The sequence below is a fragment of the Symsagittifera roscoffensis genome, chromosome 3 (assembly GCF_963678635.1).
Source record: "Symsagittifera roscoffensis chromosome 3, txSymRosc1.1, whole genome shotgun sequence".
Taxonomy (NCBI): domain Eukaryota; kingdom Metazoa; phylum Xenacoelomorpha; order Acoela; family Convolutidae; genus Symsagittifera; species Symsagittifera roscoffensis.
Genome location: NC_087064.1, coordinates 58512688 through 58533410, shown reverse-complemented (window position 1 = coordinate 58533410; position 20723 = coordinate 58512688). Strand labels below are relative to the sequence as shown.

Genomic DNA, 20723 nt, shown 5'->3' with positions numbered 1-20723 from the left:
TGGCAAAAAAGGAGGTCACGACTGGCATCGGTTTTTGTCTTACCAAGTATAGGTGTAAACACTGCGCCAAGTGCATATTATTATTATTATTATATGGGATTTACATTTACAACGTAAATGAGGGGACTGTTAGTCCCGTAGATAAATCAAGTCAATTGAGTCCCGAGAGGTCAGTGTGTCGATCTCTGCAATTGGAGCTTGATTTTGAATATAACCCTGCTTGATTTTGAATTTATCAAAAAGTAAGCAACACGCGTATAACATTTTCACGAGCGAAATCTGAGACCGTTGTTTACGGTGAAAAAATTAAGTCTTCTCAAAACGGAACCATTCGGAAAAATTAGATCAAAAGAAAATTTTTCTATTCCGCAGGGAAAAGCAAAAAGTAACAAGACTGCTCGTATCAGGGCAAAGCCCTGAATGTTCCGACTGCCTTTTAAGGTTTATGGAGCAGCAGTAATAACATAAAAAAATTAAATGAAATAAAATTAAATGAAAACTTTTTTTTTTCTAAAATTTGAAATTTTTTATGAAAATCATCCCCCCACACGCCATATAAAGTAAAAAAAGATAGATTTCGTTCCTTGTAACAAATCAATTAAGTTTCGTTCAACCAATTTGGAACGATTTATGAGACGGATTAAATCTCCGCTTACGCGTTAATAGCGCGAATTATATCGCGCCTTAATTGTCCCAAAATGGCAATCTTTAAACCCTCATAACTTTACGAAAAATTATCACAGGTGAAATATCTTTTCAAATTTAAGCTCAGGACAACAATACCTTTTGAATGATATTAAAAAATCCGTCAAACATGGCTAGTTAAAAAGTCGAAATTTGTCTGAAGAAAAAAAACCCACCCGAGCACAAATATTCCGTTACTTTCGTATCGAAAGTCGGAACAAAAACACTTTCTGACAATATATTTCAAGCTTAATTTTCCCCGCCTTACTATAATTGGAGAGCGAAATTTGCCGTCACTTTATACTTATCGACTGAAACAAACAAAAAAGGAATTCAAACATACGCAACTGACTTTTTCAAATATTTCTTATCGCGTTAGAGCTGATTTAATATCATGAATACTTTTCATGATAGACAATTTTTATGATTGACAAAAACAAACAAAAACTGGGTTCATCGGCGATTTATAATTTGCTGAGAACTAAAAACTACTTTCAAGCCTGCTGTTATTGCTGAAGCCACGTGGACTCTTACCGATTCCGAATTGTTTCTTGGAGGTAGGCTAGCTCTACCGCTACTACGAGCTGTGTGAGCTGAAGGTAATCACCTACACGAAGACTTTCAGTAATAGAATGATGATATTCAGAACAGTTGGTCTACCAGGACAGTTTAAAAAACGTTGCGCGTTATGGCGTGCTTAACTAGAAACAGTGCACTTATTAGCCACTTTTAGGTCAATGGTCATAAATTTTTAGGAGTGGCGAATAGCCAGAGCTGAGCTGTTAAGAAATTATCTAGCCTCACTCGAGATTTTATTTGTTTCATCGAAGATCACTCCAGGATTATCAATTACCAAGGGTCTGCTGGGATGGCTGTTAGTAGTATCTACGGCAATATTAGTGCAGGTGTTTAAAGTACGAACCTCCAGTACGAACTTTTGAAGCTGCAAATATATCAAGTTTTTTTCGCACCATTTGCGCATTCGTAATAAAGCAGAACACCAATAAAAGCAAACAGAGCAATTACTACAGTGAAAACAAATTTAGATATAATTTTAATAGAATGATTGGTTCAGTATAGCAAGTACTCTATAACTTTCAGATCAACCGCGCAACATCACGAACATGAACTCAGACCCAATTCGCTAGAAATTCACAATTCGCCTGCTTTTAAGTAAAATAAACTGAAATGGAACTTTAAAAAAAATGCGGTATCATTTTTCCTGAAACGAAAATTATTGAAGCACCAAACAATCCACATAAAAGCCCGTACCAGTTGCTTTGGTTTTGCCTTGACCAATTTCCTCCATTTATTATTGTTCCGACTTTCAATACGAAAGTAACGGAATATTTGTGCTCGGGGTGGGTTTTTTTTTCTACAGACAAATTTCGATTTTATGACTAGCCATTTTTGACGGAATTTTTTTATATCATTCGAAAGCTATTGTTGTCCTGAGCTTAAATTTGAAAAGATATTTTACCTGTGATCATTTTTTGTAAAGTTATGAGGGTTTAAATATTGCCATTTGGGACAATTAACTCGCGATATAATTCGCGCTATTAACGCGTAAGCGGAGATGTAATCCGTCTTAGAAATTGTTGAAAGAAGCTTATTTGCCATAATTGATTTGTTACAAGGAGCAAAATCTATTGTTTTGTACTTTATATGTTGTTGTTGTTGTTGTGGCTTTCCAGTAGAATACTGGTGGGAATTTCTTCCACAGAGTTTATAATATTGTCCAGTTATTTTTGCACGTTGTTCAGTCGCAGCATATCTGCCAAGTGCAGAGGTTGAGGTTACTGTATTTTTCAGTGTAGAATTTCCACATAAGAATTGTGATGCGCTGTTTGAGTCCCTGTTCTATCCTGAAATTGACTAAATGATCAATTCTATTTGCAACTCTGGTTGTACGAAAAACGAATTCTCCCCTGCGTTTTTCTGTTCGAGTTTTGGGTAATTTGAAGGGCTCTAATCGTCGGTCTAGGGTCTTGTTAGCTGTGGGAAGTGGGATGCTGTGGTGTTCGTAGTCAGTGCAGAGTTTTGAAAGCAAAAGTAAGTCATTGGTCTGAGGGAACATTGGCAGAGGTAAAATGTTCAGCATTCTAAGTTGATCAGTGTATTTTTGGCAGTGTTTTCCATATATCCACTTTACTGCTTTCTTTTGAAAAAATTCAAGTTTGTAGGTCTTTTCTCAGAAAGTTTGCACAGTGACAGCCGTAGGTTAGGACTGGTAGTAATATTGATTTGTAGAGACCTAGTTTTACAAAGGTGTTGACGTTATATGCTACATTTCGTCTTAGACTGTATAGTAATTTGTCTGCTTTCTTTAATCGTTCGGTTAGATGAGTGCTCCAACTAAGATTTCCTAGCATGTGAATACCCAGATATTTTATAGATTTTGGCTGAGGTAGACGATTTCCGTTCAAAAATAGATTTATATCAACACCTCTGAAGTTTATTAGAGCGCATTTTTCGAATGCCAGTTCCATGTTGTTTTGTCTAACCCAATCTTCGATTTTCTTTAAGTCAAGTTGTATTTCATCTTGTTTGCGTCCAACAGATAGAATTTTTAGATCATCAGCAAATATTGAGGGGTCACTGAAGCGTAGGACTTCAGGGAGATCATTTATAAAAACACAGAACAGGAGTGGGCCGAGGAGTGAACCTTGGGGTACCCCGCTGGTTATTTCGAGGACGGTGGATGTGTAGAAATCAACCCGAACAAATTGCCTTCGGTTTTTGATATAGTCGTAGATGATTTCGAGTAGGCATCCACCTACACCAATATCACTCAATTTTCGGAGTAATAATTTGTGGGGGACTTTATCGAAGGCCTTGGAGAAATCAGCATAAAAAGCAATGATCTCATCATGTGGATTTTCATCCAGGGCTTTGTAGATTCGATTTAGGAATTGGAGCATGTTGCTCATAACGGAGCGTTTCTCCACAAAACCGTGTTGGTTTATGGAAAGATTGTCTTTAAAGTGCTCGTAGAGTGAAGAGTACATGCATTTTTCAAAGATTTTGCTGTCAATGTTTAGAAGGGAGATTGGGCGATAGTTTTCAACATCTTTAGGGTCGTTCTTTTTGTGAATGGGTGTTACAGCCGCTGTTTTCCAACTCGTTGGCATTTTGCGTATGCGTTTAATATTCTTGAAAAGCTTAATGAGTATATTACTCATTTGTTTGCCGCATCGTTGGTAAAACCCGGGAGGTATTCCATTTGGTCCACGAGTTTTTGTAGTGTCTATATTTGCCAGAATATTACTTATTGTTTTGTTTGAAACGCTGAAGTCTGTTAGGGTTGGTGATTTGCACTTTATGTCAAGGAAGTTGTAGTTCTCTTTGGCTGAAAACACTGAGTGAAAAAATGTGTTAAACATTTCTACCTTTTCTTCTGGAATTGATGTCATTTTGTCTTTGAACTTGATCGTTTTCGGGATGTTCGAAGCTCTATTGATATGCTTAAGGTGCTTGTAAATTTGACCACAGTTTCTTGAACCAAAAATTTTTTCTTGGTATGAGATTCGATCATGTTCATATAATTCAGTGATTTGGCTTTCTAGTTTGAGGACCTTATTTTTTCGGTAGCTAGTTGGTCGTTTTTCGAGTAACCTCTTTTGCGTGTTGAGCATTTTCATCTGATGTGATGTACTCGGTGTAATCCAAGGTGGTAGCAATTGACGATAATTGGTTCTTTTTGGGATGTGAGTGTCTATCAAGTCGGTTAAGTAGTCTTGAAGTTCGTTGTACATATTGTCAACATTGGTGTAGCATTGGGGGTTGAAGGGCCGATCTTTCATGGCACCAACAATCCGGTCATAATCTCCTGACCCAAAACTGTAGAAGTTTGTCATTGCTGGGGGAGGATCGAAATGTTCAAGTTCTATTGCTGTTCTGATTGCAATATGGTCAGAGCAGTCATAGATCTTATCAAAATTTTCATCGTGTTCAGAGTATACTTGACAGTTTTGATACAGAAAAACGTCCAACGTGTTTGTGCCGCAGGTCGGAAAGTTAATGCTCTGTTGAAGAAGCCTATCTTCTAACATTTCTAGTATTTCTTGTTCATCGTTTTCTTGACTGCTGAAGATGTCCCAGTTTGTAGATGGAAAGTTAATGTCTCCACATATGACTGCTTTACTCTTTTAAGGGATGGCTTCGAGAATTTTGTTGAAACATTGGTAGTCATATCTGTATTGACTGGCTCTAGGGGGTTGTAAAAGGAGCATATATAGATGATTTCGTTTGCTAGGGTTATGTTACATAGGACCCAACATTCGACGTCGTGTTTTATTTTTTGGGAATTTAGTGAGTTCCTAATGGCAATCAGGGCACCTCCGTGAGTGTTAGACGACTGATGTGCTCTATCTGCTCGGTAAATGTTGTATTCAGCAAGTAGTAGTTCAGAGTTTGAGATATTTTTGTTCAACCAGGTCTCACAAATACAAATAACGCTGTACAAACCAATTTTTTTTGCCTTTGCCATTTTGAATCTTCTTTCATAGTTAACTAAACTGCGTGCATATAAATGTAAAATGTGGAAATGATCTAGTCAAATGTTGGATGTTGCATTTTCTTGTTCTGGCTGGGAAGTTTGGTTTAATTGAACTTTTGCTCCATCATGGAAAAGCTCAAGGTTTCTTACTTTCCGTTTTTCACGTGGTACGCCTTCTTCAAGCATTTCCCTACGTCGTTTCAGGCAGAGGTTTTCTTTGATAGAATCTTCTTTAGATAGGGCACGTGACAGAAATATATTCATTTCTTTCATTTTGTCTCTTTTTTCAGTACTTTTTGCAATCACTAAAATGACTGCTGCTGAATTTTCAAGCGTAACTAGAAGTGTTCTAGGCTTTTTCCTTTCTTTGTTGAATGTTCCAAGTCTTTTAAACTGGACTATTTTCGGTTTAACTCCTATTGTTCCCAAAATTTCCTCTAGTTTTTCGTGAGTTTGGACAAGATTCACGTCGCGTGGTTTATTAGGATCTTCATGGATCCCTTGCACTCTTACATTGTGTTCGATGCTGTGAGTCGTTGTGTTGTTGTTGTTTTTGGAGTTTTGAGGACTATTCACGTTTATGTAGCTTTCAACTTCTTCACGACGTTTGCGTAACTCTCGTCTACTTTGTCGTGTATTTTCCTCATTGCTTCGTTTATTTTTTTTCGACAATTTGCGTTTCGAGTGTCTCAGCATTGCTAGACTTGTTTTTGTTGATTTTTTCTTCCAGGTTGTTGACAGTCCTGTTCCGAATGAAGTTGTCGCGTTCGTTGTTTTCAATGCAAACGTTACAGAGTAACAATGCGTTGCGACCAAGCTCCTTTATTCCGTTGATGGCTACGTTTAATAATCCTGTGCATGTTGGTTCTAGATGCATGTGACAACCACACGCTACACAGTTGTAACTTTTTTCGGCTTTCGGTATGGACCTTGTGCAAGTTCGGCATGTGCGACTCATTGTTGAAGAGTTAACAGAGGGGGACTTTACAGAGGGATCTGTGATTCCCGAGAAAAGACGCCTGCGGTACGATGCGTTGAGAGAAATATGCAAACCTGTGGATCCCGAAAAGGGGGCGCCTGCGGTTTGATATTTCTAGAACGTTCGATGGGGTCAGAGAAATATAGAAACCTGTGGATCCCGAAAAGGGGACGACTGCAGTTTGATATTTCTAGAAAGGACAGAGGGAAGTAAAGCTCACAAACCTGCAGCTTACACTCAGTAACGTCAGTGGCAGTGTCGGAAGGTGCACTCGTACTGGGTGAGATGACCTTCGTCGTTGAAAGCGTCAGAGTTTTTCTTGTACAGTATATTGTTCTTTATGATGCTTTTGATGCTCTTGAGACCTTCTGGGCTTAAGTGAATTTCGTCACTGCCTAGATGGTAAGTACTGTAAATCTTCTCACACACGCCTCTATACTTCCAATTTCCCTGCTTTTTCTGTATTTCGCGATTCACTCTCGCCGATCGGAATCGATATTCACTGCGGCGAGGGATTCCGATGACAAAAATCTGCTTTGCTAGTCTGCTTAGCTCCTCGGCTAATTCTGCGAGTTCGTTTGCAATATCTTCTTCAGGGACCGTGGAGGGCTCTCTTCCGTCAAAATCGTCGTTTCCCCCAATGAGCAAAACAATGGTATTGTATTTGTCCTTCGGAGGTAGGAAGCCTCTGACCGCAGCGATACGGGCTCCAGGTAATGACAAGATGTTTTGAAAGAAGATGTTTTGAAAATATGATATCTCCTGGTTGACATTTAGAGCGAGGCAACCATTGCTACCTCGAGAAATTCAAATTTATCTGAAACTGCGTGCATTAAAAATTTATAATGCACAGCCAACGTATATTTGGCTTCGCCAGATCGCCAAATATACGTTGGCGATCTGGCGAAGCTATATGGCGTGTGGGGGATGATTTTCATACAAAAATTTTCAAATTTTAGAAAAAAAGTTTTTCATTTTATTTTGTTTCAGTTAATTTTTTTATGTTGTTTATGTTATTACTGCTCTATAAACGTTAAGAGTCAGTCGGAACCTTCAGGGCTTCGCCCTGATACGAGCAGTCTTATTACTTTTATTATTAAAGAGAATTCCACGGGAATTGGTAAGTTTCTTATTAAATTTCTGCAGTTATAGAATTCTGCAGTTGTAAACTTCAGCTAACTGTTGTGATAAACACTTATTAAATAGTTTCGAGATTGGAAATGGGAGACGATGGTGACGTATCTGGAGCTGCTTGTTCCCGGTCGGACTCCACTGGCTCCTCTATACCTGCTCACCACTACCCCGACGTTGGCGATCTGGCGAAGCTATACTACACTGACCAGGAGAAGATGAACAAGATGATGGCATCTCTCAAGAACGACTCGTTGATGTGTCTGCTCCGGGAGGCACTCAGTCAGCTAATTGAAGCTAAGTCATGTCTACCAATGATATCAACCATTAACGATAAAGTTGACCAATTTCTTGAGAAAACGTACGCTTCTGTTATTACACATACCCAAAGCTCGGGCAGCTTGACTAATGATCAAAACTCTGGGCACCATGTTACCTTTACCGCGATCGAAACCGCAAAATGACGACTCCAATCGTTTCAAAGTTCGTATATCTGGGCTACCTGAAGCATCAGCTGATACGCCCATGTACAACCGCATTTTGCTGACAAAACCGCTGTACAGGACAAAATGACAAATATGGGTCTGTCTGGCACCATCGTCGACTGCTACCGGAAGGGACGCTACATTGCTGGCAGATGTCGCAATGTCGGCATTAAATTTAGCGCCAAGTTTGACGCAATCGATTTTGTATCGAAGGCAATTCGCGAAGACTTGTATAAAAACAAAGGTCTTCTGATAACTATGGAGCTCTCAGAAGCAGATTGTGCATTGGAACGCGCACTACTCAAAAAACGATATGATCTTATCCAGTCGGGTGTCCCCAAAACTGAACTAAAGATCCGAAAACTTAAACTTTATAAGAACGATTTGGTTGTCGATCTTGATTAACTATCTCTGAACTCAACTACTGTTCTATATCTAAACGCAAGAAGCCTGCGATCAATTGATCGCCGATTGAATCTGTTAAATCTAGTAATTACGTCTGATGCGGATGTTATCTGTGTCACTGAAAGGTGGTTTGACTCGAACTCTACAAACGTTTTCCATGCTCGAACTATGTTACCTTGGCTCGGCAGGACCGCCAGAACGGTAGTCATGGCGGGGTTATTATCTTGGGAAAGAGGCATTTATCTGCAAGCAGCATTGACACCAATGTTGATTACTGCTGTGCTGTTAAACTGAAGCTGAGAAAATCGTCTCTCGTGATAGCTGTACTGTATAATCCTCCTCTAACGAGCGTTTTTCGAGTACCAAATTACGACCTGATCAGCCTTCTCCGATTACTACCAGACCACGACAAGCACTTTGTGATTTGCGGCGACTTTAATAAACCAAATATACACTGGGATTCTCTCTCTTCCCCGCTGTCTCTCTCTCTTCCCCGCAGAGATAGTTAATCAAGATGATATGGATTTTTGTGACTTTTTGGTTTAACAAAATTTGAAGCAATTGGTCGACAAGCGTGTACACTCTTCCGAAAATGTTCTTGATTTAGTGATCACTTCAAACAAATTTGTATCTGTCCAAACAATTTCCCCGCTGTTCTTCTCTGATCATTATTCTATTGTCTTCTCTATCTATACGGCTTCTCCTATCAAGAGACACTCATCTTTATCGGCACGGCAAACTTTTAGTACTTCGCTTGGAAATTACCCCAATCTCAAGTACGAACTTTCCACAAGCCTCTTTTCACTAGTCTACGATTCTGCTTCACATGGGAATTATTTTGAACATTGGGACGGATGTCTTTTCTTTATACTTAAGGCATTTGTACCACTAAAGCGAAATATCCGGAACATACTACCCCCGTTTTACAGTTCACATAGTGTCCACCTCTTCAACAAACGTAGTAGGGCTTTGCGTCGATATTTACGATTGTCCTCTGATATAAACAAGCAAACGTATTTGAATATGTTAGACGATTTATCGTTCTCGGTTGACCTCGACAAGATTGCCTATGTTGACAAGTTCTCTGAAACCAACTCTTCGCTTTATGATTATTTTAATTTTTTGCGCTCACTTTCCTGCCATTAGGACATAGCAGAAACTATGTTCCGCGATACTCCATATGCCCCACTATCTGATTCTCGTGAAACTGCAAATGGGTTCAACACTTTCTTTGGATCGATTTTTAACGAAGATGACCATTTATTTGATGATTTCTCAGAAAATGAGCTGAACGAAATTACAGTTTCTTTGGACGATGTTGAACTTGCACTGTCTAAAGCAACCCTTGGTTGTGGAGACGCATACCGGGGGTCATATTGCGCAAATGTTTTACAGAACTCTCGCCACATTTCTTGGCTCTTTTTCGCCATATCCTCTCTTCCAGCACATTCCCAGAGCCCTGGAAAGTTGCGGGAGTAGTACCAATTCCAAAGTCTTCTGTTAAATGACAGGTAATTAGCTATCGGCCGATCAGTTTTTTGTCTAAACCATCACTTGTTTTTGAGCAAGTTCTATACAACAAACTTTTTCCATATGTACAAAACAAGTCACTTCTCATCAATCGCGCTTTCTAAATTAGCGATCCACGGCTACTCAGCTGCTACGATACGTGCATTCGCTTTATCAAACGACTGACAACGGGGAAACAGCTTATAGTCTATATCTCGACTTCTCAAAGGCGTTTGATAAAGTGTCCCATACCCTCCTGCTCCACAAACTTCAATCTCTCGGAGTCGATGGTAGCCTTTTGCGCCTTTTTCATTCCTAGTTATCCGGTAGAACCCAATATATGATGGTAAATGGGATAAAATCACAATCAGGTAAACATTCGGAGCGGCGTACCTCAAGGCTCTATTCGGGGGCCTATACTGTTCCGTAATTTTATTAACAATTTACCTGACCAGTGCTTTGTTACCGTGCCTTATCTTTTTGCTGATGATGTCAAGTTAACGTCATGCAACCTTGCCAGCATTCAATCAGATGTAAACTCTCTCCTGTAGTTGGCCAAGAAAGTTATATAGTTGGACAGTTATTTCCACTAACACTCTGATTATTCTGCTGAGAAAAGTATTGATTGTTCTCATTTTTCTCCTCTGTCGAGCGCTTAATTGTCTGTCTCCTCAGATCTTAAAGCTGACTCGGTTATGTGTTTTGTTGTAGTTGCGTTCAACTTCTGCAGCGCTATGATGAAAATTTGGGAAACTTGTGCCAGTCGGTCATATTCTAACGTTTGACCTTGATTTTGGGGAAACAGTGTTTTTGGAAAACTCAAATCGACCATGTCATGCTCAAGTTTATTGCGGCAACGATAATAAGAAGTCAATAAAATCAGAAGACTCGAATCTTATTTGCAGGAAAGTTGACCGAAAATTGTTCTAGAAATCAAGGACAATTGTTTTTGAACATTGTTCTCGTAACATTCGCCCAAATACTACACAGTGACGGAGCGTAGAAAAAATACCTATAGAGGACTGGCCGGCGTCAGTTACCTAAATTCTATTCGTTTTTCACCGTCTCGACCTTGCCAGTTAATTTTCTGGTCTGTTTAGGGCTAAGTAAAAAGTTACTATTTTCAGGCCATCAGTCAAACGACTTTTAATCAGCTTCCGTTTACATGCAAAGATAATCACAGAGCCGGGTCTCGGATCCCAAGACTACATGACTATCATTAAAAACACGGCTTGAATGTCCTATTTTACTATGTTTTTGGTGACAGTTCTATATTAAATCCATTGGAGATGGATTGACCCTTTCCTCTTTCTAGCTACTCATATTCTAAATTAACAAATAATACCGGTGTTAATTCAAATGCTTAGGACATCAGAGTAGCTCAAAAGTTAGTTTACTCTAGTATTTCGCCGTATTTCAGCCTCTGGGGGCCGAGCCTCCGCTTCCGCGCTCTTCCAGTAATAACGTCGTTGAAGCCTCCTTTCTGGCTAAATACTTCAGTTAAGTGACTTATCGTGCGTGATCGTCACGCTAAGAGGCTTCGCTTTTTTCTGTCAATTTTCTTGACCGCCTGTCTCTCGCAAATTCGATTGTTGTTGTGTTTTTCTTCTATTTTCCGGCTAAACATGGCCGTTTTTGCATTTCTCAGAAATGTAACGCCGCAATTCGAATTTTTCTAAAAATTTTCCTCTACAAAATTCTTGCCTCCTTCACATCAATACATGACAACCAAGGCCTCTAATGTCGTTTTCGTGCTGCGACGGAAAGTTCCGCTCTGCCAATCCGGGGTAATGGCACATACTCCCCGGACGGTTCCCTTCAATGTCCCCATTGATCGCATAACTAAGGGTTATCGTCAAGTAGTGTTCCAGTTCTCTATAATAAATTTTACAAATCGCATTAGAAAATGAAAATTATCTACTCCACCTCAACTCACTGCGTGTCATAAATGGCATCGTACTACATTTCACTGCCTTTCAACATTTTCACAAATTTTGCACTATGAGGAGTGTCCTAGATAAAACTTCTTGTCTGACTACTCACGTCATTCCCCCATAAAATTTTTTCTCGCTCTTGCCGATTAAAAAATTGGGACGTGGCACGGCGACGCACCCGTTAAAATTAAATTAATGTCACTCGCCAAGTATAATCATTCATTTATGCGTTTTCCTCAATATTAAAACTAAAAACTCTGTGGCTAGGAAAGGTAATGAGGTACCCACCCTCTTCGAGCGAGCGTACCCAAACCCTACCAGGTCGCCACACAGTGAATATGTGTCTTACACAGGTTAGAAACTTCAGTCGGGTTTAAATAGGTAAATATACTCACCTATGCTCTGTATATATTTATATGTGTAAAAAGCATCAACTAAAATTTTCATTTTTGTTCAACAATTGCAACAATTTAGCAATCCTCAAAGCCTGGTTTAACCAAACTACAACAAAACAAAAAGTTTAACAGTTTCAATAATCAAGCTTAGTTGATTGGTACAAGTTTTAGCGCACAAAGACAATTAAGTTTCTCATCCGTCATTCCATTGTCTCTTGCTCCTGCTCTCCTGCTTCACTATCCTCCAGGTCTTTCTTCAGCATGTCAATGGAGTTGCGGGCCGTGCCCCAGCTTTCCTTCTCCAGCAAACTCGGTTTGCAACAAGGCAGTAAATACACGTTCACCTTCTGCTCCCGGTTCCTGCAAAAGCTCCCGGTTTCCTGCAAAAAACTCACATTCCATTCTAGGTCAGCTTGTAAGACCTCTTTCTTTTCTTGAACATCAACACAAGGTGTTCCAGCTACTCGCTTCACCGCAGTGGTGACGGCATTCCTGTGCGTCAGGACTACTCTCTTATAGGCTCCCGGTCCTGTATCTAGCTGGAAGGGCTGATAGGCTTCCCTGTTTCTGGGCATATGACGCTTCGCGCGTTCATACATCCATGACATCATGACTGCCCGGAACCAAGGCATCAACCTCTGCCTCGCCCATATTCTCTCAATGGCTCTGGGTATCCTCAGAACCTTGCAGGTGGTTCTGAAAAGATCCAAAGTGTGGTTTCATTTCATGCTACTCAGTTGCTCAGGCGTCGGCATCGTCCTTTCCTGCTCGCTCGTGCTCGCGTTGGCTTCTAACCATCTCACCACCAGCATGGCACTAACTACCATGATCGACACTGGCTGGTTTTGGTCTGGCAACCCCGTGGAGTACAACTCCTCCACGTCCCATATAAACATAACACCAGATTCCCGCGCTTGGGATACCATAACGTCAGCGCAAGGCAGTGACAGGGATACTCCCCAACCAATACCTGCCGCGTCCTCGCATCCATCGCTGCCATATGCGTAGGGTATTTACCCATTGCAATATGATGCGGAGCTCGAACCCACCAGATACTTCGAGCCAGTAGGCCTATGTTAAGCCTCACTGTCCTTCAGATTTATTTCAATTTCCTGAGCTTCTCGCCAACCTCCAATTTTCTGCTCCGTTTGCAACGCTACAAGGAACACTTCCACACTCAAGGACGTAAACAGCACATGGGCACGCTCCAGGCGTTTCAACGACTCGATCGAGCTGGTCAAGCTGCAAAATCCCAAAGCAGTAATCGAGTTTACTTCCGTTACTCCGTGACAGTCCGCGATCAATTCCATTTCACTCTTGTCCGACATGCTTAGTCTTCCATAAAATTTAGCTAGTTGGCTATGTTGCTCACTCAGCGCATTTAGGCAATGACCCGTACCACATACTTGTCATTCCATCCCACAATTGGAAGCTAGACAAGCGCCCCGTTTCAACCAATTACTTAGAGAACCTCCCTCTGACGATTCCGTGGCTGGTTTGCCGTTCTTCTTTGCTATTTTCATGACCAACAGATGGTATATTACGGCCAAATCATGCAGACTCGCGTCATCATCTAAATCCATTGGGACATCTGCCGTCATATCCCAAATCAAACCGGCGTTCGGATGTGGGCACCATGAAGTTTTCATGAGCTCCCATATGGTTACTAAGCTCGTCTTCAAGGGACCGTCCCAAAAACCACATTCAAAACTCACTTGCCCCTTCAGCTCGGGAACGAGTTCAACCACTCGTTCCTCCAAAATGATTCCCATTTTGGGTTGTTCCACCATTAACATGCCGGTTTCTTTGACTTTCTCGACCCAGAAATTAAGGGTTATGACCTGTTCATAGTCAAAAGATGCTTACCTGGCCTCCTCATCCACAAAGTGGGTTGTACGCTATTCCTGGTATGCCGGATACGTATTGAAATGACTTCAGCTTACCCAAGGTTGCATAATCCTTGGGATCCCTGACTGTTTCAATGGGTTCACGACTCACCTTCAGCTCCTTGTTGGAGTAGCTCCTCATCTCCTCTAGCCTGCGGTAGCTCTCTATATCATAAGACTCCTTAGTCGGTATCAGCTGCGGCATGTCCTGATATAACTCCAAGAGAGCCCTTAGAAAAATTTGTTCACGATCAACTCCCGCTTGCCGAATGGTTTTTATACATTCCTCTAATACAGGAGTGGGGATACGATCCACCACGAATCTAAGAAAACAAAGGGCATCTTGGCGCTAAGCCCAGGCTAACGCAGAGTCATCTCTACTAGTCAACGCGCGCAGGAATTCCATCAGTTCCAGCTCCTGCTCCTTCGATTTCGAATCATTACTAGATTCATATTCAGATCTTTTGATTCCCATCAGGCACCAAGCCAATCGCATTTGCATCAGTCCTCGCTTATGGGTAGGCTATGTATGCTGCCTTCGTCGCAGGCGCATGCATGGTTTCCTCGAAGTATCTCTGGAGGGCCGCCCTCCAAAAGATTTTTAACAACTGCCCCAACCCGTTTTCGTTCGCCTCCGAGGACATCACAGTACCATACTCTTTTCGTTTCAGATTAGAGTTTTCTGTCAATTCCTGTGGATATTCTTGCATGACATTCTTTTCATTCCAGGCCATCAAGTGCCCTCTCGCTAAATTCCTCGCCTTGAGCATCTCCACATAGCCTCCTGCGGGATCACCCATGTGGACTGAGTCGGGTATTGTGATCCGACTGTACTCGACCATGCCGAGTTGTCCCTCCAGCTTCATCCATGCCAGGTTTCTTCGCGAGGGCTTATAGTCATGAAGCCCACCAGATCCACAGTGGCTGATGACTTCCGTTTCAAGCTTCGTATCCGCCGAGGTTCGTGCGTTCTTCTTAGATTTCGAGGCCGTTGAGATCAAGACTGCTAGGAACATAGGGGGTATCAGGTTTTTTTTTCTCCCACACCCGATGCCGAGCAATCTCCTTGTCCATTTTCACCTGGGCGAGATGCTTTTGCTAAGGTCACTACCGCGTTCACTTTTGACTTTATCACTTTTTTATTCACTGTTTTACTCCCTGCTCTACTTCTCAATCTCTTCAGCTTTTTCTTGGCCCGCCTTATTGGTTGTTTCTTCGTACTCTGATGATCTTCGGCACTGTCTTCCGTGACTGACTCGGTCAGAACGTCAGACTCCGTAGAGCTCATCGGTTTCTCTAGAACCTCGCGAATAATGGGTTGATTCAACCCCACCTTCATTACGGACTGCGTCCCGTATCTTCGTATCACGTCCCAAGTCCACTCGATGAAGGCCACTCGGTTCCAGGCTTCTTCCGTTTTGCGCTATAATTCAGTTTGGTATCTCTCCCATTCCTCCTGTGGCAATGTGCCTAGGAAGGATACCCTCATCGTGTCTTCGATTCGTCTTCTCCTAGATGACTCGTGAAGCAGTTTATGTACCTCCCTACTCCGGGAACTCAATGCCAGGCCTACTGGGTCCGCTGGTGACAGGCTGGCTGGTGTCTACTTCGTAGGGGACATAAATGAAGATGGCATCATCAATAATAGGGGCTCATCGACTTCCCCGTCGTCGTCGTCTTCACTAAACTGATACTCCAGCAAGTCCCTTTCCAACGCACCTAAGTCCAATCCACTCGTCTTGTCCTCTTTCCCTTCCATGGGATCATCACCCTAATCCGTCACGTCATCGTTCTTGGCATATGGTTCTGGTCCAGGTCCCGAGGGGCCCTGGCGCATACCCATGCTCGAATCCGGTCGAGTCGGCACAATCAAATCCACTGCATGGTAGAACAGTTCATCGTTCACCAGAAATTCCACCGACTCATCGCCATGTGGCGCCAATTCATCTACTGTCAAGTAGATGCCTCCTCTGCACTCCCTTGCCACTTCTAACAGTATTAATTTCACTTCTTTTGGCCATACTGTCATGTAGATGCCTCCTCTGCACTCCCTTGCCACTTCTAATAGTATTAATTTCACTTCTCCTGGCCACTTCAATCGTGACAAATCATCAGTTGGTGTGTACACGTTAATCCATACATCAGCGGAAACCCCGGGTTTCCTGTAAGGTGGTGCCGTAATCTTCTTCCGGCTCCATGCATCAAGAAACGTAAAATCAAACGTGTACATGGCTGCAACATTCCAGCTGATGAATCTCCACTTCCGCATTTTTTCTTAAGCGTCACGGGCCGCTCCGATGCGAGGGGCAATGGCGGGAGACGTGACTCCCAGCAAAATCCTCCTTATCGGCGGATATCGGGGACATTGGTCCGGCAGTGGCCTAGACCCAGAAAGCAACACTTGCTGATTCTCCTTGACGCGTGCATATGCTTCCGACCAAGCTGGGACCCGCATCGCCTATCCTGAATCCTTCACCAATGGTCGCAGATTCCAAAGCTTAGGGTTAAACTGGACATAGAAAAGGTCTTCTCCACCCATTCTACATTTGAAATTGTTATTGAAATCCATCAACATCCAACGAAGCTTGCGATCAAATTCCTTGAGGCCCTCGGGTGGCACGTGGACAAAAACGATGGCGTCCATCCCACTACCATTCCTCTCACGATTGCGTCAGATCTTTCATATTGTGCCGTTGTGGCCAAAACGTCCGCCTGGAACCTGTCCAACGACATCGTGCTCCCGTTAATTCAACAAATTTTTCAGGTACTCGTGTATTTCTTTTATCACCGCTGGAGCATGTTTGAAAGCGTCTTCCCCCAATGTTTATACTCTTGGTGACAAATACAGCCACGAGTTAGTGTGCGGCTTTGTCCTCAGGGCCGGTGCCATGTGGTCCTCTTCTGATGATGTCAGATTCCTTCTGACCATCCTTTCTTGTGCATCCCTAACATAATCATTATGCCTGAACCAGAGGTCATTCGCTACCTGTTGCACCAAAACGTGGTTGTCATCTACTCCTGGTCTCAAATTTAGCAACCTGGCGAAGTTGGACAGTTCCAACCCCAGGACTTCATCCAGCATCACACGAGTTGTGCTATGCTCAAAAACCACTCAAAAACCGCTCAAAAACCGCTCAAATCTTGCTTGAAAAACCGTTCAAAAATCACCGCAAGAAATGAGCGGTTTTTGAGCGGTTTTTTAAGCAAGATTTGAGCAGTTTGAGCGGTTTTTCCAAAAAAACCGCCCAAACCGCCCAAACCGCTCAAACCGCTCAAACCGCTCAAATCTTGCTGGAAAACCGCTCAAACCGCTCAAATCTTGAGCGGTTTTTGAGCGGGATCTCGACCCAGGCTTACACGTCTGTTCTTCAGTGATGTTCCCTCTGCATAACTTATTTAGCTCCTGCTCTCTCTGGATAGCTTATTTCACAAAAAATTTGAGGTTTAGTTTTTTTGTTTCATACTCTCGCTAGATTTGCTTTTTTTCTTTTTGTCAACATCATATAAGGACAAAAGCTAGTCAAATAGAGCTTCTATGCATCGAAAGTTTGCAGCAAACCTTTATGTCAGTCTGTCATGTAACTAAAACAAAAACTCTAAACATATTCACAAATATCCTTCTCTGTGTTTCATCTAGGACGTTTGATTACGATTAAAAAAGTGTGGTGTGTCGGGCAAGATGTGACTGTTTCATACCAACTTTTTTGTCAAATCTCTAACAATTGTTTTTGAGTTGAAATGCCATAGAGTGAACAATTTCAAAAAATCCAATGGGTAACCAAATAGAGCTTCTATGCATCGAAAATTCGCAGCAAACCTTTATGTCAGTCTGTCATGTAACTAAAACAAAAACTCTAAACATATTCACAAATATCCTTCTCTGTGTTTCATCTAGGACGTTTGATTACGATTAAAAAAGTGTGGTGTGTCGGGCAAGATGTGACTGTTTCATACCAACTTTTTTGTCAAATCTCTAACAATTGTTTTTGAGTTGAAATGCCATAGAGTGAACAATTTCTAAAAATCCAATGGGTAACCAAATGATTGTAATTCCTTTTGGCTTAAGCTTTCGGGCAATTTTTATGCGCTTATCCTCGATTGATTGATTGCAATTTCGATCTAATAACAGATAGAAGTTTTTACATTTGTATAGCAATTGCACGCACTCTCTTTACCATGGAATCGAGATGCTACATTGTTTCTAAAAAAAGTTACAATCTCCATTCAAAGATTTTTCTTGTGGTTCAACTGTAATTAATTAATTACTGTTTCAATGAATATTCTTTCAACATCTTGTTTATTAGCACTTTTCGAATTCAGCAATCATCGAGCACCTAGCATAACTTAGTTTATTGAAAACTTTTTACACGATACGGTTTCGAATAAATAAATTTTGCTGGTAATCGTTTGTAAATCTTCATCCTGAATTACAATAAAAAATAGGGCCTCAGACGCTAGTTTTGCTATCTAGTTTACACGCGACAAGAGGCTTACTGTTGTGTTCTGGCGGTATCTCAAGACCCCTTTTTCTAATGTTAATTATCAAGCTCAAGTCTTTTCCATGCTAGTTCTCAGGCAATACTGAAGTAAAAATTCAAGTGGAGATACACTGCTATCTCGGATTCGCCAAGATGGCATTAAAGCTCTCTACTTTTCTTTTGATCCATAAGTGCCCCAGATGCGTCAACGCCAGTGTACTTGTTCTGGGTAATACAAGTTCAGGAAATAAAGACTCTAATCAGGAGTTTTTGACACTGTAGGCAGAAGAGCAGCGAATCCCCCAGTTCCGGTATTAGCTTGAACAGAAAGGTCTATATCTGGTATTCTTGTCTGCAATCTGCTTCTTGTCTTGTTTTGAAAGTATTCCGTTATGCAGATTGCACTTGTCATATCTGATAGAATGCAATTAAAATCGGTAATCATGGTTTTTTTTCTATTATTCTTGTATGGAATGGTTGTTTTTATGCAGATCGTCCTTGTCCTGTCTGATAGAATGGAATCACAGTCAGTAACTGGATATTTTTTCTGAATATTCATTGTGTACTTCAAATTTTGTTATGAAAGTTCTGCCTATGGTTGGTTCAGCATCCATTTATTTCACCTGAGGGCATCTTTTTGTCATACTTCTTAACACCACTCACTCTACAAAACTTTTTGATGACGAGGCCTCTAATTGAGATTGTGATTTTTTGTTGAACCGTCGTATTTCCTTGAGGTTGTGGTTGGTGTGTTTCAAATAACTTCTTTTTTATTTGAATCCGCTCGAACATTGTGCATTCCCTCGAATATCCCCAAGTTGAACTGTTTATTTCAAAACTGTCTCATTTTGGTCAAAACACTTTTTTTTCGAGCTGTGATCTTTCTGCAATAGTGATCTTTTTCACCTTTTCCTTGTGTTCACCATCACAGATTAACCTGGTTTCCCAAAATTTTGTGTTGGTCCAATTCTTTCAAACCTTCTCAAGCCCATGAGTTGTCATCTGACTTTACTTGAACTCTCTCATTTTCACTCAAGCTCGAAACTTCATTGCTGTCATTCCTATCGCTGGCTCCCCTTCAAGTTACTCTAGAGGTTCTGGCGATGTGACGTAGAGCTGAAGATTTTACTTTTGAGCCGACCTTCCTAAGCTCAAGCCATGAAATTTTTCTTGCTGAAGGACTTCGGTATGATCGAAGGGTCTAGTCTATTTCTTAAAAACGTTTTTCGTATCCATTGGTGATATTACGATCTGGGTTAGCCAGACAAATTGTCCTACTCAAGTATTGCTACCTTAGTTTTGCTCCCTTAGTTTTGCTCCATTTGTTTTGCTCCTTTAGTTTTGTCCCCCTAATTTTGCTCACCTAGCATAGTTTTGCTCCTTTGATCTTCTGGTCATAGTTCAGCCGCTTAGGCATCTGTTCCTGAGCATTGATACGTCTTCTTAAATCATTTTTTTTTCATACTCACTCTGGAACAACGTCAACGGTTTTTTTTTTTTCTTCTTGTCACCATCATGAAAAGGCAGATGCCTGTCGTAGAAAGCTGCCTGCTAATATACGCCTTAAACACCCGCGGAAACTGATTATATCAGTCTGTCGCATCTGCAGAACGGTATACTCTCAACATATTGTCCATTTCTCTGTTTTTAGTTGCTTGGCGCGTTCTCCTAGCATTTATGTATCTCCTTTTGGTCGCACCTTCAATTTTTCCTGCTCTATGAAGATCTCACCAGCCAGGTCATCATCCAACAATAGCCTCGACTTCGTGTAGATGATTATGCCATCTACGTTCACCATGACTTGTTGAGGACCCCAAACATCTTTGTATTGATAATGATCATGACCTTCCACGCCCCTCCTGTTGTCAAAAAAGCTCTGACTGAACTTGATGGTGTTTGAAGTATTACATATCTCAATTACAGATCTCAGACTCCTTTGTCGCCCTTTTCGACGGTTTGCAGCTGCTTCTTCTGTAAATTGTCGCTTTTTGTTGGTCAAATTAGCTCTAAACCGGAAGATCATTCTCCAGTTTTGTTACTGATTCTCGTGTTTCAGCTTGTGTTCGAACTTTCGGGTGGTTCAAAATCCGGCTCTTTTTTTTCATCGCGTCTGCCGCAACCTATTCAAAAATCGAAATCAGCCCAAGAGTCAAAAAGTCCAATCTCCCGTTTTTGGTGTTTCATTCACTAGATCTTCGTTCACTAATTTTGTCGCCAAATCTTTTTTTTTCCAGCCCTATGCTGCTTTGCATTTTCAACTTCTCTGACTGCAAATTTCAGTATCATTCACAACTGCCAGTGACAATTTATGTTTAAGTTGATTTTGATTTTCTACTGCT

At 41.4% G+C, this 20723-nt stretch overlaps 1 protein-coding gene across 1 annotated transcript in view; it reads left to right on the top strand.

Moving 5' to 3' along the window:
• Nucleotides 1–7360: 7360 nt before the first annotated feature.
• The window catches only part of LOC134842748 (gamma-taxilin-like), a 206682-nt gene continuing 193319 nt past the window's right edge, over nt 7361–20723 (top strand). Inside the window, exon 1 of the mRNA XM_063859228.1 lies at nt 7361–7368. The gene's annotated coding sequence lies outside the window, so the exon portion shown is untranslated. The remainder of the gene's footprint in view (nt 7369–20723) is intronic.